Here is an 18,445-nt window from a genome sequence, read left to right on the forward strand (position 1 = left end):
TGATCTGTAACTGCAGGGTCTTCCTAGGACCTTGAAGGATGGCCTGAAGTAGAAAATCCTGTTGGGTTTGGAGTAGAAATTAAGTTGGTTTAAATTTATTATTATTATTATTTGTTTTTCTTTTTTCCTTTTTTTTTGAGGCAGAGTCTCGGTCTGTTGCCCAGGCTGGAGTGCAGTGGTGCGATCTCTGCTCACTGCAGCCTCTGCCGCCTTGGTTCAAGCAATTCTCCTGCATCAGCCTTCTGAGTAGCTGGGATTACAGGTGCGCGCCACCACGCCTGGCTAATTTTTGTGTTTTTAGTAGAGACGGGGTTTCACCATGTTGGTCAGGCTGGTCTCAAACGCCTGATCTTGTGATCCACCCGCCTCGGCCTCCCAAAGTGCTGGGATTACAGGCATGAGCCACCACGCCCGGCCTTATGATTTGTTTTGTTTAGAGAGGGGGTCTTGCTCTGTCCCAGGCTGGAGTGCAGTGGCATGATGATAGCTCACTGCAGCTTCAAACTCCTGGGCTCAAGCGATCCTTCTGCCTTAGCTTAGGACTACAGGTGTATGCCACCATGCCTGGCTATTATAATTTAATTTAATTTAATTTAATTTTTTTTTTTTTTAGACATGGGGTCTTACTATGTTGCCCAGGTTGATCTTAGACTTCTGGCCTCAAGCAGTCCTCCCTCCTTGGCCTCCCACAGGCCTGGGATTACAGATGGGAGCTACCATTCCCAGCCTCGTAATGGAAATTTAAACATTTTGTAAGGAATAGCTATACTACATCAATAATACTGCCTGACCATCTTTGTACATATAACTTTTTTATATACAGGAATTTTTTTTTAAAAGATAGATTCACAGAAGTAGAACTACTGATTGAAAGGGTATAGACATTTTTAAGCATCTTGATACATGTGGCTTAAATGCTACATGTATGGCCTAAACTGATTGAGTCTTTTCAGGTTTGGATTTTAAAACTAGAACCCTCTCTTCAGTGGGGTGGGATGGGGGAAACACTGGAAACCTCATAGGAAGCAGTTGCAATATTTCATATGAAATGCGAGGAAGGGCCAGACTGAGATTATGGCCATGGGGAGAGAGAAAGGGATAAAATCCCGTATCATTCAGGAGGTGCTATCAATAACCCATCTCTGCATATGGGTGAAGAAGTGAAGGGGAGGCAACAATCAAGATCCCCTTACTAATTTCCAGTTGAAAATCGAGTAGATGAAAATCCTATCAACTAAGAGGCAATGTGGTTTGGTGGGAAATGCCTGTGTTTTGGATCTAACTGAACAAGTTCAAATTCCAACTGTCCCAACTAATTAGCTGCATGGCCTTGGGCAGGTTGTTAAAACTCTCTGAGCGCATATGCCTAGATTTCCTTATTTGTGAAATGAGGATAGTAGTGTTTATGCCTACCAAAGAACTGTAAGGATTAAATGTGAATTTTTTTTTTTTTTTGAGACAGAGTCTCGCTCTGTCGCCCAGGCTGCAGTGCAGTAGCATGATCTCGGCTCACTGCAGCCTCCACCTCCAGGATTCAAGCAGTTCCCCTGCCTCAGCCTCCCAAGTAGCTGGCACTACAGGAACGCACTACCACGCCCAGATGATTTCTGAATTTTTAGTAGAGACGGGGTTTCACCATGTTGGCCATGCTGGTCTTGAACTCCTGGCCTCAAGCGATCCTTCCCCCTTGGCCTCCCACAGTGCCCGGCCATAAGTGTGAAAATGTCTTTAACCGCCTGGCCCATTGGGACTTTGAAGAAATTAATGAAACGGATAATACTAATAGAAGAGGATGTACAGAGGGTTAAAGAATATATTTGGTTTGAGATCCATTTGTTTAAGATGCATGAAATCTCACGAAATGGACTTTATCTTGGTATGCTTTTATTTTTTAAATTTTAACTTTGAAATAATTTTTCCTTTATACTTCTTTCTGTACACTGCTGCTTTCATTTTTTTTTTTAAGAGACCTAAAGGTATGAGAGGGACAAGGAAAGAGAGGGTGGTGATCCTGTTGCCCTTGTGGGTAAGGACTGCAGAGGCAGTGGTGCAGTTCTCAAGCATGACCACAAGGTGGAGTCCGTAGTAAGTGGAAATGGTTTACCCTGGGTGGGAGGAGACTCGGCAGGATCGTGGAACAGATTCGGTGGCAGCCGCAGAGCCCTCCCTCCAGTTCTGCAGGCGAGTCCCATCTAGCCTCTTCTGCCTTTTGGTGACTGACTTTTCACTATGTAAAGTTAATCACAGTTACACATAACAGCCACCACACACTCCCAGGACCCCAAAGAAACCATGAAGAAAATAATTACAAGCACAACAGTTCACCTTTTGGTGGTTCTCCATTGCCAGTTGCATGAGCTCCCAACTCCTTGACTTTCAGTTCTGGGACTTCCAGTCTATGAGGCCCCACTTACCTTTCTGGAATCTTCTCCTAATACTTTTCTACTTGGCCCATAGGCTCCAGTCAACTGCCTACTCATGGATCCCCAAACATGCCCCTCATTTTCACCTTGGCCTTTGCTTGTTCTGTTCCCTGTTTCTGGAAAGTGATTTCTCCATTTCTGCTTATTGAAACCTCAGTAATACTCGAAGAACTCGTTACATCTGTGAGGGCTCTTTATGGTTCAAGTAACACCTGGACAATAAAGTTAATCTATTGGCTCCTATACTGAGAAATACCGAGGTATCTAGTTAGCTTCAGGTGACGTCTGTTCAGCAGCTTGGACAGCACCACAGGTGACTTGGTTTTACTCCATTTTTTGTCTTCTGCCTTTTGCTGTGTCAGCTTGCGTTCAGAACCCCTAGTGGCTCTTTCAGTCCTCCCCTAGCAGGTAGGTGTGCTCCGTATCTTCCTTCTGCTTCTTAATGTCTCTATTCTTCTCCTCCCTGCTCAGTGCCCTTGGAGGATGACCTGGCTTAGATTTGCGGGCTTTCTTGCCTTCTGTCTTCCACTTGGGTTTGGCCAGTGAGGAGCACCAGCATGGGCTCCGCGGATGGCTGGGCTATTAATTAAATCTCTGTCTTCCATGGTGCACAGCACAGGCTGCCTTCATCCCTCATCTATGAGGTGACAGTCTCCATATCTTTATCTCTGCATTCCAGCAACCACCCTCTGTAGGCCTAGGGTGGTAATGGCCCCAAGATACTTCATTATTCCTGAAGTTTTCCCTACACATGCTCACACTTTTGCAAACTGTCCATGTTTTTGTTTTTTTTTTAAAGTAGAGATAGGGTCTCACTCTGTCACCCAGGCTGGAGATCATAGTTCACTGTGGCCTCGAACTCCTGGGTTCAAGAGATCCTCCCGCCTCAGCCTCCTAAGTAGCTGGGATTACAGGTTTGCACCGCCAACAGTCCACTTACTAATTGCTCCTCAAATTGTCCAGTTTGAGTGTGCCATCTGCTTCCTGCTGGGACCTTGACTGATATAGCAATCCCGAATCACACATCTTCACACTACGCTGCTCAGCGGGAGAAAGGCGGCAGAAAGAGGTTCTCTTTTGGCCATTTTAACAGGAAAGAGAGTACGCTTCTTGCCCGGCAAACAACTTTTAAATTCTTTTTTATTTTATTTTATTTTTTTGAGGCGGAGCCTTGCTCTGTCATCCAGGCTGGAGTGCAGTGGTGTGATCTCAGCTCTCTGCAACCTCCCCCTCCGGGTTCAAGCCATTTTCCTGCCTCAGTCTCCTGAGTAGCTGGGATTACAGGTGCACGCCACCACGCCAAGCTGATTTTTTCTATTATTAGTAGAGACGGGGTTTCACCATGTTGGCCAGGCTGGTTTTGAACTCCTGACCTCAAGTGATCTGCCCGTCTCAGCCTCTCGAAGTGCCGGGATTACAGGCGTGAGCCACTGTGCCTGGCCCCAGCAAACATCTTGATTATTTTTGGCCTCAGTTGTAATCTGCCTAAACTAATAAGAGACTTTCTTGGTGCCAAGGGTGGGTCATTTCAAGCCAAACCCCATGACTGAAATAGGCAAAGGGTGGTTCCCCCAGAACAGAATCAAGATGCAGCAGTGCTAACTGGAAGAAGGAGAAAATTCAGCACCTTCTTCCCAAGTGCCATCTCTTTCTTTGAAGCTTGTCCTTATTCCCCCAAGAGGATACAACATGATGGCCAACAAGATGGTGTAGTTCCCAAGATGGAGATTATAGTGTAGTTGGGGAAACAATTATTTAATTTAACTTTTTCTTTTTTAGGGTCTCACTCTGACACCCAAGCTGGAGTTCAGTGGCACCATCTCAGCTTACTTTAGCGTCGACCTCCCAGGCTCAAGTGATCCTCCCGCCTTAGCCTCCTAAGTAACTGGGACTGCAGGTCTGCACCACCACACTTGGCTAATTTGTAATTTTTTTATAGAGACAGGATCTCACTATGTTGCCCAGGCTGGTCTCAAACTCCTGGACACAAGTAATCCTCCTGCCTCAGCCTCCCAAAGTACTGGGATTACAGGCATGAGCCACTGCACCCACCATGGGGAGACAATTAAATACACAGAGAATAATGATCTATTACATTAAGTACTGGGAAGGAAACAAATAAGGTGTTGAGGGAAGAAAAACATGGATGACCTATTAAAGGTCATGTGACCAGGGAAGGCTCCCCTGAGGAGGTGACATTTAAGCTGAGGCTGGAAAGATGAGAAAGAGACAACAAGTGATGGGAAAGGACAGGAATTCCAGGCATTCTTTTTATTTGTTTGTTTGTTTGTTTGAGACAGAATCTTGCTGTGTCACCCAGGCTGGAGTGCAGTGGCACAATCTTGGCTCACTGCAACCTCCACCTCCAGGTTCAAGCAATTCTCCTACCTCGGCCTCCAGAGTGGCTGGGATTACAGGCACGCACCACTATGCCCAACTAATTTTTGTATTTTCGGTAGAGATGGGGGTTCCCCATGTTGGTCAGGCTGGTCTCGAACTCCTGACCTCAAGTGATCCACCCACCTTGGCCTCGCAAAGTGCTGGAATTACAGGAATGGGCCACCGTGCCCAGCTGAATTCCAGGCATTCTGAGGTGCACTGGCTAGAGAATGAATAGATACCAAATGTGGAGGCACTTAGATGAGGCCACTGTGGCTGAAGCGAGGTGGGCAAAGGGTAGAGCCATTTGGATGAGGCAGGAGAGGCAGGCGGGGCTTCCTGGACCAGTGTTTGGATTCCAGCTGGATGCAGAGAAGAGATCCTGAAGGATATTCAGCAGGGGTGAAAATCTGATTTCTGTTTTAAGATCACCCTGGAAATAGGGGCACTCATTTGGAAGATGCTGTGTTGTCTAGGTGACAGATGGCAGAGACGTAGAGAGGGTGCCAGCTGTGGAGATGGAGAAAACCAAACAAATCGAGCTGTATTTTACAGGTAGAATCAGCATGATGACTAGCAGCTGGAACAGGGCGGTTGGGAGGTAAAGAAGAGTGTAGAGTAACTCCTCAGTTGCTGGTTTGATTATTGAGTTGTGGTGATGGGGGAGGGATGGCAATCAGGAGGTCAGCGGCCAGAGGCCACCCAGCATCTCTGGGTCTAAAAGGCAAATTCCAACAGAAGTTTAATTGGCTCCCTTTGAGTCAGACGCTTACCTGGTTCATTAGCTAGGCTGAGGCTGGGGGAGCACACAGGGATGGGTATGCTAGGGCCTGCCTAAACTTGCTAGCAGCCTACAAGAATGGAGAAAAGAAGCATGTGAATAACTAGAATCCAAAGAATTTTAAGGCCTGGGGCAGATGCCTTCTGGGGTGCCATCCCAGCCCCCCAGTCATTTCCCTTTCTCTAGAACCTGTTCCACCCACCCCAGGGTAGGGACCAGCCTCAGTAGATGGCAGGCAGAAAGAGATTCTGCTATAAAACATGATACACAGAAAAGAAAGAACAGCAACAAATGGACAAAGATGGAGTATGGTTTTGTGCCCAAAGAATTTACAACCCCAAAATGAGTTTCGTGATATGCCTGCTTTGATTTCTCATTTATTCCAAGTTATCATTTATATTGTTAATCTATACAGTTTTCTCCCCCCACATATTAGACAGCTTTTAAGAATGGTTTTCAAGGCCGGGTACTGTGGCTCTTGCCTGTAATCCCAGCATTTTGAGAGGCTGAGGCAGGTGGATCATTTGAGGTTAGGAGTTCAAGACCAGCCTGGCCAACATGGTGAAACCCCACCTCTACTAAAAATACAAAAATTAGCTGGGCGTGATGGCAGGTGCCTGTAATCCCAGCTACTCGGGAGGCTGAAGCAGGAGAATCGCTTGAACCCAGGAGATTAGAGTGAGCAGAGATTGCACCACTGCACTCCAGCCTGGGTGACAGAGAGAGACTCTGTCTCAAAAAAAAAAATGGTTTTCAAGTTACTTCATGTGTATTTAAGTTTTTTGCCTACTTGATATGCCCTCTGTTGGAAACTTCTCTGCAACCCTTGTTTATGAACCAGACAGGGCTGTGAGTATTCTGGTATACTGATGTCTACTCATTTACTGGTGTAAATTATTTCTCCGCCTCTATGCTAACTAGAGATATAGATATATATATATATATGAATAATGAATATATAAAAGTTATCAGTTTTCTCCCTCTATCTTAAAAGATTATTCACTGGACTGGGCACGGTGGCTCATGCCGGTAATTCCAGCACTTTGGGTGGCTGAGGCGGGCAGATCACTTAAAGTCAGGAGTTTGAGACCAGCCCGGCCAACATGGTGAAACCCCGTCTCTACTAAAAATACAAAAAATTAGCTGCGTGTGATGGTGAGTGCCTATAATCCCAGCTACTCGGGAGGCTGAGGTAGGAGAATCACTTGAACCCGGGAGGCAGAGGTTGCAGTGAGCTGAGACTGCAGCACTGCACTCCAGCCTGGGCGACAGAGTGAGACTCCATCTCAAAAAAAAAAAAAAAAAAGATTATTCACTGCTTCTCAGCTTGATGACCTTGGACAAATTACTTAACTTTCAATTTCTCATGTTTCAAATGAAATTGAGTTACATGTTGAATTTCAAGTGAAACTCAAATTTCATTTATAAAATGGCAATTATAACAGTGCCAACCTCATTGGATCATTCTGAGGCTTAAATGGGATAATCTGTATAAACCACTGATATAGCTTGGATATTTGTCTTCACTCAAATCTCATGTTGAAATGTAATCCCCAATGGTGGAGGTGGGGCATGGTGGGAGGGGTTTGGATCATGGGGGCGGATCCCTCATGGCTTGGTGCTGTCTTCATGATAGTGAGTCCTTGCAAGATTTGGTCATTTGAAAGTGTGTGGCACCTCTCCCCACCCCACCACCTTGCTCTTCCTTTCGTCATGTGAAGTGCCTGTTCCAGCTTCACCTTCCACTATGAGTAAAACCTTCCTGAGGCCTCTCCAGAGCAGATACTGGAGCCATGCTTCCCATCAGGCTGCAGCACTGTAAGCCAATTTAACCTCTTTCTTTCTTTTTTTTTTTTTTTTTGAGATGGAGTCTCGCTCTGTTGCCAGGCTGGAGTGCTGTGGCATGATCTTGGCTCACTGCCCTGGTTAAAGCGATTCTCCTGCCTCAGCCTCCCAAGTAACTGGGATTACAGACACACAGCACCATGCCCAGCTAATTTTTGTAGAGACGGGGTTTCGCCACGTTGGCCAGGATGGTCTGGATCTCCTGACCTCGTGATCTGCCTGCCTCGAACTCCCAAAGTGCTGGGATTACAGGTGTGAGCCCAACCTAAACCTCTTTTCTTTATAAATTACCCAGTCTCTCAGGTATTTATAGGAATACAAGAATGGTCTAATACAACCACTTAGCACAGTACATGGCACGTGGTAAACCAAGCATGAAAAGTATCTCTAAATACTACCAAGCAGTGATCTTCAAGATACAGTGTGAAGTGAAAAAAGCAAGGTAGGGCCAATTGCAGTTGTTCACCCCTGTAATCCCAGCACTTTCGGAGGCTGAGGCGAAGATTGCTTGAGCCCAGGAGTTTGAGACCAGCCTGGGAAACAAAGTGAGACCCCCATTCTCTAAAAAAATTAAAAAATTAGCCAGGCATGGTGGCAGGCACCTGTGGTCCCAGCTATTCGGGAGGCTAAGGTGGGAGGATCCCTTGAATTTAGGAGGTTGAGGCTGCAGTGAGCCATAATCACACCATTGTACTCCAGCCTGGACAACAGAGTGAGATCTTGTCTCAAAAAAAAACAAAAAACAAGGTAGAAAAAAGTATATAGAATATGGAACTATATTTTTAAAAGATATAAAAACACATACATACTTTAAAACATTAAATAATGATGTATCAAGCTGTTTACAGCAATCATATTTTTGCCAGCAGAATTGTTACTGTGTGATTGTTGAGTATTTATTGTGGTATGATAAAGCAGTACAATATGTGACCTTATAATTCTGTCATTCTCAGAGTCAGTGAGTACCAGAATTCTCAGTGTGGGAGAAAAGGCATGTAGATGTAAGACAGAAGGGGTTAAGTAAAAATGCTGTTATCCTGATTTTATTATTATTATTAACTTTTTTTCTTTACACGTGTACCAAAACTGAAACTGTCCTGATTTTGAATAGGAACCATCAGTATGAATTCAGAATGTATTTCGTGGCTCTCTCTATGGAAAAGACCTAGAAACAGTGAACAATCCTACAGTAATGAGCACCCCTAGCCTCTAGACTGTGGTCTCACAAGACCATTTCCCACTAAAAGGAACCAGGACTATTTGGAAAAATCACTGGGTCCAGGTCTTGGGCAGGAAACATCTGAGATGAACCTGGAAGAACTTGTTATACCAAAGCACTCTGAAGCTTTCAATGAAAATTGAGGTCATGCTAAAAGGATTCGGGAGCTGACTTGATTGGCCAAAGATAGGGTGATTTCAACATCAACATGGATAAAAACTGCAAGGGACTAAAACACATCAAATATATTTAAAGCTATGAGTTAATAATATTGCTAAAAAGAAATATGTTGTTTCTGTTGGAGGATGCTAGGAAAGCAACTCATTATTTTGAATACTCGTAAATAAAAAATTCAGTCATTTATCTTGTTCTTCTGTATGAACAGTACCACTGGGGAACAAAATAGAAGATGAAGGGTGTTTTCTCTTTAAGTATAGGGAACTTGCTATATTATATAAGGAAGTGTGGAATTAGTCTCTCATCGTTTGACTATCCTTAATGTAGTAAAGGCTGTAGCTATCAAGCATGAATCGTTGTCATCATAAAAAAAAAAAAAAGAGACAAACGGGCATGAGGAGCCTTCTGCTGGAGCACATCATTGCCCGTGAAGTAGTCTTGCAAAAACATGGAACCTGAATCTAAATGAGCCTCTCTTTCCAACAACCAATTTATAGGAACTCAAAGGAGAGGACAGAGGAACACATTCGATGATGCCACCACAGAGTTGTAATCAGCCAAAACCAGATTGTGGGAAACTCTCCAGGCCAAATGTCCTGCTGGACTCTAAAAATTAATTTCAATGAAAACATTTTGAATGGGGTTGGGGGAACATATAGGCTAAGAGACATATCAATCAGTTGCAGATCCTAATTCAAATAAACTCTTTAAAAGTTATCACTTCAGCTGAGTGTGGTGGTGTGCATCTGTAATCCCAGCTACTTGGGAGGCTGAGACAGGAGTATCACTTGAACCCAAGAGATGGAGACCAACCCGGGCAACATAGTGAGACCTTGTCTCTTAAAAAAAATATAATTTTATAAAGCAATTGGGAATTTGAACTTGGAGTAGATATTTATTAAATAATCACCATTGATGTTTTTGGTTAGGAGAATGGAATTTTGAGGATTTTAAAGAAAGACTCCTTGACTGTTAAGAGATACACAGTGAAATATTTATGGATAAAATTATATGATATCTAGGATTTGCTTCAAAATAATGCAGGAGGATGTGGATGGGTTTAGATGAAGTGGGATTCAGTAGTGGGTGATGAAGACTGTACGAAACGTTTTTTATGCTATTTGCTTACTTTTATATTTTTAAATTTCTCTAATAAAGGTTTTTAAAAAAGAAAAAAATTCTAGGGAACAAATCAAAGAAAATAAAATTAAAGTTAGCAATTTTTCCTTCTATTCCCAAACCCTCATCTCTAAGGTAGCCCATTAATGTAAAAATATCCAAAGACTAGCAGTCTATTTGGCCCATCAAGATTCCATTTTCAAATTCTTCCTTTATGGTAACCCTATTAATTCCTTTTTTTTTGTTGTTGTTTTTTTTTTGAGACGGAGTCTTGCTGTGTCACCAGGCTGGAGTGCAGTGGCGCGATCTCAGCTCACTGCAACCTTCGCCTCCTGGGTTCAAGCGATTCCCCTGCCTCAGCCTCCCAAGTAGCTGGGATTACAGGCATGCACCACCACACCCAGCTAACTTTTTGTATTTTTTTAGTAGAGGGGGGGGGTTTCACCATGTTGGCCAAGATGGTCTCAATCTCCTGACCTTGTGATCTGCCTCCCTCGGCCTCCCAAAGTGCTGGGATTAAGGCATGAGCCACTGCACCTGGCCTATCCTATTAATTCCTATAACATGAGATAGTCTGGGCTGGGCGCAGTGGCTCACGCCTGTAATCCCAGCACTTTGGCAGGCCGAGGCAGGCAGATCACCTGAGGTCAGGAGTTCGAGACCAGCCTGGCCAACATGGTGAAACCCCATTTCTACTTAAAATACAAAAAATTAGCTGGGCGTGGTGGTACACACCTGTAATCCCAGCTACTCGGGAGGCTGAGGCAGGAGAATCACTTGAACCCGGGAGGCAGAGGTTGCAGTGAGCCAAGATCGCGCCATTGCATTCCAGACTGGGGGACAAGAGCGAGACTTTGTCTCAAAAAGAAAAAAAAAAAGATAGTCTGGATGTAAGTAATTATTCAGGCAATTTAAAATGACCCCTTGAAATTAAATGCTAATTGTTTTGATTAGACTTTTTTCTAAAATGTCTGATATCATTCTGTGCCATAGGAAATTGAGTTAGTAACTTCTTAACTTTTTCTGTTCTTTTAATTTTCCGACTCAGTCATTGTTATGAAACCCCAGGCACTGTCGTGGCTGTACTCCAGCCTTGGGGGCTATTTGATTTTCTGGTGTTATTAGTGCTAATTCGAGAGCTCAGAGGCTTTTATTCTTTTCTAGCTGGCGATCATTCTGTTTCCTTCCATCTTGCTGCAGTCAGCATGTCTGCTTCCTCCCTTCCCATGGAATTATGATCTGTTCTCAGCTCTCCCTGTACCCCTCTCACAGCCTAACAGGGTGCCCTGTACAAGTAGGCACTCAATAACCATTTCTTCTATTGGATTAAACCCAGGAAGACTGGAAGTTTGCCAGAGGAAACAAAATAATTAAGCTTGTTAACTCATTAACTTTAATTTTAGACACATCCCTTAAGCTCCTGAGTATAGTTTGGGAAATCATACCTGAGTTCCAAATGGTTGAGGTTGTCAGGGATGTTGGCTGCTGAATTAAGCGGGGTGTATGGCTCTATTATACATGAAAATATGTATTTGCAGGCACACATAATTGCTGCTAATTTGTACCACAGGAAGAATAAAAGTAGCAAATTGATAAAGACCTATTTCTACTTCTATAATGAAGATTACTTACCCCCCATACATGTACAACTATTATATATCAATTTAAAAGACAATAGCCCTTGATTACCTTAAGTACAACCCCTACCTTCACTGTAGTATACCAGGATATAAAAGTATTGTCCAGGCCAGGCACAGTGGCTCACGCCTGTAATCCTAGCACTTTGGGAGGCTGAGGTGAGGGGTGTGAGTGGATCACCTGAGGTCAGGAGTTTGAGAGCAGCCTGGCCAACAATGGCAAACCCCGTCTCTACTAAAAATACAAAAAATAGCCAGGCATGGTGGTGCATGCCTGTAAACCCAGCTACTTGGGAGGCTGAGGCAGGAGAATTGCTTGAATCTGGGAGGCAGAGATTGCAGTGAGCCGAGATTATGCCACTGCACTCCAGCCTGGGTGACACAGCGAGACTCCATCTCAAAAAAAAAAAAGAAAAAAAAGGATTGTTTATGAAATTCAAAGCTATTTGCTGAAATACAAGCACATTTTTATAAACGAAGGTGACATATTTAAAACACAGAAACAGGGTAAATTGGGTGGAAGAAAAATTGACCCATAATCTTAATTTTATTGGTCTTTCCTACTGACACATTTTAACTATGTTACAAAAACTACTGAAGTTGAACTATGAGATACATCTTAAGTGCATCCTTAGTGGGCAGTTAATTATTTCTCACTAATTAGAGTTTTGCTCAGGCATAAAACCTTGGAGTCATCCTAGGTTCCTCTGGGCCTCATCTCACATCCTATCTGTCTGTAAATCCTGTTAGCTCTGCCTTCAAAATCTATCCAGAATCCAGCCATCTCAATACTTCCACTGCTACACCCCGATCCAAGTCACCACTCTCTTTTTATTAGCCTCTTAGCTGATCTCGTGCTTCCATCACTGTCTGTTCTGTATCCAGTAGCTGGAGCAACTGTTTATAAGAAGACGGTCTCATCACATCTCTTCCTGCTCAGTATCTTCCAGTGGCTCTTGTGATACACAAGTCCTCATCATGCCCTCTGGCCCTTCCTACCTCTCAGGACTTATTCCTGCATGCTCCCCTCAGCCACTCTACCCATCACATAAGCCTTCTTTCTGCTCTTTAAACACACAAGAAATATTTCTTGGCCGGGTGTGGTAGCTCACGCCTGTAATTCTAGCATTTTGGGAGGCTGAGGCAGGTGGATCACCTGAAGTCAGGAGTTCGAGACCAGCCTGGCCAACGTGGTGAAACCCTGTCTCTATTAAAAATACAAAAATTAGCTGGGCCTGGTGGCTGGTGCCTGTAATCCCAGTTACTCAGGAGGCTGAGGCAGGAGAATCGCTTGAATCTGAGAGGCAGAGGTTGCAGTGAGCCAAGATCGCACCATTGCACTCCAGCCTGGGCAACAAGAGTGAAACTCTGTCTCAAAAAATAAATAAATAAATAAATAAATAAATAAATAAATAAATAAATATTTCTTGTATGAATGGAATACAATGGTTGCTAAGTGAATGAATGAATTTTATGATAATTATAATCAATTACAGTTAGTACCAGCTATATGCTAGCCCTGCCCAGAGAGATGCTCTTTTACCAACTGGTGTAAACCCATGGTTCTCAGACTTTACCTGGTATCAGAATCATCTGCAGGGCTTGTTAAAACTCAGATGGCTGGGCCTTACCTCCAGAAAAATTTATATTTCTAACAGGTTTCTAGGTGATGCTGGTCAGGCATACACTTTGGCTTAATGATTCTAGGCCAACTGGCCATTCTGAGGAGAAATTTGACAGATTTTGGCCTGGTATTCCTTTCTGCCTCTCTGGGTGAAAAGATTAATTGCAGATGCGTTTGGGGAAAAAAACTCTGAACTTTAATTTTTGATACTTAGCCACAGGGTGGCCCCCTAGCTCCAATAATTACTCCATAGCCCCCACTCCCACCGCATTAAAACACCTTTTGTTATTTGGAGAACTTCCAAGCCATTTCTCTCTCTCTTTCTTTTTTTTTTTTTTTTTTTTTTGCTTGTTTGTTTGTTTGAGACAGAGTCTCACTCTGTTTCTCAGGCTGGAGTGCAGTGGTGCGATCTCAGCCTCACTGCAACCTCCTCCTCCCAGGTTCAAGTGATTCTCGTGCCTCAGCCTCCCAAGTAGCTGGGATTACAGGCGTGCACCACCATGCCTGGGTAATTTTTTTTTTTTTTTTTTTTTTGGTATTTTTAGTAGAGACGGGGTTTGCCATGTTGGCCAGGCTGGTTTTGAACTCCTGACCTCAAGCGATCTGCCCCCCTCAGCCTCCCAAAGTGTTGGGATTACAGGCGTGAACCACTGTGCCCGGCCTCTCTGTCTCTCTCTCTCCCCACTCCCCCCACCCCCCACCCCCCACCCTTTCTGTCTTTAAATGTAGCTCTAAGGCCACTAGTTTGTTATTCACAACAGGCCGGCCCTTTCATGCGTGGGATATGGTGGTGGTTTCCTCAGTAATGTAGGACTCTGGCTCTGTTAGAAGTGACTGTTGTCTTAGATAGAAATGGCACAGGAAAGTAGGTTTGTAAGTCGGAGATGACATGATATCAGAAGATGAAAGGAGATTTCATTTTAGCCCCCAGGAGGGACCCACACACAGGACAAACATCCACTCTTTTGTAGCCCATGCCACTCTGCACAGGAGGGTCACCCCCTAAGCCTCACCCAGAAGCTCCTCCAAACCTCTTGTCACTGTAGTGGAGAGGAGAGGACCTTTCCTCCCGCTTCCAGCTGCCCTTCGTCTCACTCCCAGACAGATAAGAGGGCTGAGGACTGGTAGGAGTGAATGACAAGGACAGAGGGCTGAGGGCTGTGGATGCCACCTTCCTGGGCTGTCACCCCTGGCCTGGTGTTGGTATCTGAAAAGGGGGGAGCGGGCTGGCAGTGACAGACAAAGTGGTGAGTGCAGGGGAATAGGCCCAATCTGCGACCCACGGTCCTCCCTCTCCTCCCCTCTACACCTGTCCTCCTGCTTCTCTTTCTCTGTAGAGTGAAACCCAATTCCAAACGTTAACAGAGTCTGGAAAAGGCATCCAAGTAAAAACGTGCAAAAGTTGAAAATAGCCTTCCACATTATAAGGGAGGTTCCACTCCCAGAAAAATAATGACGACTATAAAATTCCAAATGGCACTTTGCCCACTAGCCACATTCTTCAATAACACGGTCTTAGCAGTTTCACGTGTTATTTACAGGTGAAGAGGCAGTAGATCTTTTTTTCCCACTGAGGTCTCATTGAGGATATAGATAGGTTGCTTCGGATACTACTGGTAATTTTAATTGTTTCAGTTTCATAAAATGTATGAGACCTACACTTCTTATCACAAATATCGTTACTTCACTTCTTTCACTTAGAGAGACAGGAAGAGGGGTGGAATAAAAGAACAAAGGCAGTGCAATAAAATACTCAAAATAGCTGTAAGACGAATATTGCTCAACAAAGTTGGTGGCAGCACAGAAACAGACCCACTGGCTGGTAGGCAGCAGCACCATGAGAGGGTTTGATGTATTCGTTCATTCACAAAGCCTGCCTTTGTCATGTAATAGGCACTTAGGGGAATCCAGAGCTTGTCTGGAATAGGGGGATGCGTCCTGCAAACAGAAGCAGTTCCAGACCCTGCGGGTTGGCTAGCCAAAGCCCAGCTAACTCCCATCAGGTGTACCTTCCTGAGCTGCACAGACGGAAAACCACAAACTGCTTTTTCAGACTTCCTTGCAGGTCTGCCAAGCAGAGCACCTGTGTGAAACTCGGAAGCTGCAGCTGGGAAGGTGGGCATGGGCCGTATGGGGTAGAGCTTGCTGGGAGATCTGATTGGGGTAGCTCTGAGGGAGGCTCCACTGCCCGGTTCCTAATGTCACAGGTGTGGGCAAGCACCTGCTGCGGAAACTCAGAACTCTTAACTACATTGTTCCTGGCTATTAGCCACCCACCTGTTTCCCTATCCCTCCCAGAAATTCTGTACATTCTTTAATTCTTCCCTGTAATCAGTGCTTTTCTGCTTTGTTGTCTGTACTTGGAACACTTACCAAGAAATTAACCAAATCAGAGATACTCAGCATGGGCTTGAGGAAGATGTGTTTTGACATCATTTTCTCCGAATCTCTCGAAGTTTGTGACAAGTCTTTTTCTGCTACACTTTCTTCTAGTTCCTGTTCACAGTTTTGACCTCTTCCTCCATTTTCTCTGATGTTTAGCTGATTTTTACCATCTGTTCCATCATCCAGTTCTCCAAGGTGTTCATTTTGACATCCAGCCTGACACTTCCTTCGCACTTTTGTGGCACCTCTAGCACTGCCACTTGCTTGGTTTTTGACAGCTGGTACCATCAACAAACAAATGCCGTGGGGAAGAAAACATGTCAATTCGCATGGCTTGAAATGCAGGAACAAAACAGAAGTGCACACCGACCTGGAGCTTATAATACAGCGTGCCATGAGAGCTTGCATTGGCCAAAAGCATGCAACAATACTCACTGTAGCTGATGCATGTTGTAAAAATCTGCATGAACTCTGTTCTTCAGTGCTGCAATTTCTGATGTGAACAGCACCATCAGCTTTACACAGAACAATACTCAGTGTGGTATATGTACTTTTATTATGCAAAACAGCAGATGGCAGGACGTTTGAATATAGGGAAGTTGAAAGTCACCTGGAAATGCTTCATGTAAATAGCACTAACTAGGAAGAGAAGGCACCTGTGCTAAGAAAGGGACGTGAAGCGGCCAGTCCAGGGTTTGCAGCCTTGTTTGTGTGTTACTATAGAATCGCCTGGGCTCTTTTAAAAAATATTTATTTATTTATTTATTTAGAGACAGAGTCTCTCTCTTGCCCAGGCTGGAGTGCAGTGGCTCAATCTCAGCTCACTGCAACCTCTGCCTCCAGGGTTCAAGCGATTCTCCTGCCTCAGCCTCCTGAGTAGCTGGGATTACAGGTGAGTGCCACCATGCCTGGCTAATTTTTTTTAATCTTTAGTAGAGGTGGGGCTTCACCATGTTGGCCAGGCTGGTCTTGAACTCCTGACCTCAGGTGATCCGCCTGCCTCAGCCTCTCAAAGTGTTGGGGTTACAGGTGTGAGCCACTGCACACGGCCTGGGCTCTTTTTAAAAATGCCAATATATGGCAAAAAACAAAACAAAAATAAAGAGGAAAGTGGGGAGAAGGCCAGGGAAGTTTGGAGGACCCCAGGATTCCACTCACCTTACTGACCCTAGTGGTGTATTGGCTTTTTTAAGACAAGGTCTCACTGTTTCCTAGGCTGAAGTGCAGCAGCATGAACATGGGTCATTGCAGCCTTAACCTCCTGGGTTCAAATGATCATCCCACCTCAGCCTCCCGAGTAGCTGAGACCACAGGCACGTGCTACCACACCTGGCTAATTTTAAAAATTTTTTTGTAGAGACAGAGTCTCACTATGTTACCCAGGCTAGTCTCGAACGCCTGGGCTCAAGTGATTCTACTGCCTTGGCCTCCCAAAGTTCTGGGATTACAGGAGCGAGCCACCATACCAGGCCACTTTCCCCTTTATAAAAATTTAAAAAGAAAAGAAAATCCCAGTATTCAGGCACAAACCCAAACCAGTTTAATCAGAATCTTTGTGGGTGGAGTGCTGGTGGGTTTTTTTTTTTTTTTTTTTTTTTTTTTTAGCGTGGATGAATCTAATGAGGCTTCAACATTGAGAACCAGTGGATAGGGTTTCTACTCTGCCCTATTTATCCTTGTGAATGTGGCTTTTCTTCCTCTTTCCACAGGCATTGTCTGAGGCTTTCAAATAAGTAACCTCGTGGGTTTTTGTAGTAAGTAGCATTTGTGGCTGGAGGCCAGCTTCCCATTCAAAGACTGTCTCTTCTTAAAGAATTCTTGATTCTTGGCCAGGCTTGGTGGCTCACACGTGTAATCCCAGCACTTTGGGAGGCCAAGGCGGGTGTATCATGAGGTCTGGAGTTTGAGACCAGCCTGGCCAATATGGTGAAACCTCTTCTCTACTAAAAATAGAAAAATTAGCTGGGCGTGGTGGCACACGCCTGTTGTTACAGCTACTCAGGAGGCTGAGGCAAAAGAATTGCTTGAACCTGGGAGGCGGAGGTTGCAATGAGCCGAGATCGAGCCACTCCACTCCATCCTGGGCAACAGAGCGAGACTCCATCTCAAAAAAAAAAAAAAAGAAAAAGAATTCTTGATTCTTAATGGAACCACAGGTAGTCAGCAAGATGAAAAATGGAAATGATGATTCTGTAATTGTCCGTGTTACAACAACCAGAGTATGAATTGCATTGCAGTTTTTTTGTTTGTTTTTTGTTTTTGAGACATTGTATTGCAAGACACCAATAGAGGCACTTACAGAGTCTCACTCTGTTGCCCAGGCTGGAGTGCAATGGTGTGATCTCAGCTCACTGCAACCTCTGCCTCCTGGGTTCAAGCAATTCTCCTGTCTCAGCCTCCTGAGTAGTTGGGACTACAAGCATGCGCCACCACACCTGGCTAATTTTTGTAGAGATGGGGTTTCACCATGTTGGTCAGGCTGGCCTTGAACTTCTGACCTCAGGTGATCCACCTGCCTCAGCCTCCCAAAGTGCTGGGATTACAGGCGTGAGCCGCTATGCCTGGCCTGCATTTCAGTTTTGTCTGGGGAAAGATCATCTCCTTGGCCGACAGGGTATAAACAAGAGTAGATTTCCCCTCAAATGAGGTCATCCATGGCCACTGTAGTTAGAGGCTTTTGGGAAATTACCTAGAATGGAGTTTTCCAGAAAAGACCATGAACCAGGGTGCCCACAGATGCTGAGGGTACTAGGTCTGTGATTCTCAAACACTCACATGCCCAAGTATTTGCCAGGAGCTTGTTAAATGCAGAATTCCTAGGCTGCCCACAGTGCTGCTGACCCAGCAGTTGTCAGC

Source organism: Gorilla gorilla, chromosome 12, assembly GCF_029281585.2.
Source record: "Gorilla gorilla gorilla isolate KB3781 chromosome 12, NHGRI_mGorGor1-v2.1_pri, whole genome shotgun sequence".
NCBI classification, from domain to species: domain Eukaryota; kingdom Metazoa; phylum Chordata; class Mammalia; order Primates; family Hominidae; genus Gorilla; species Gorilla gorilla.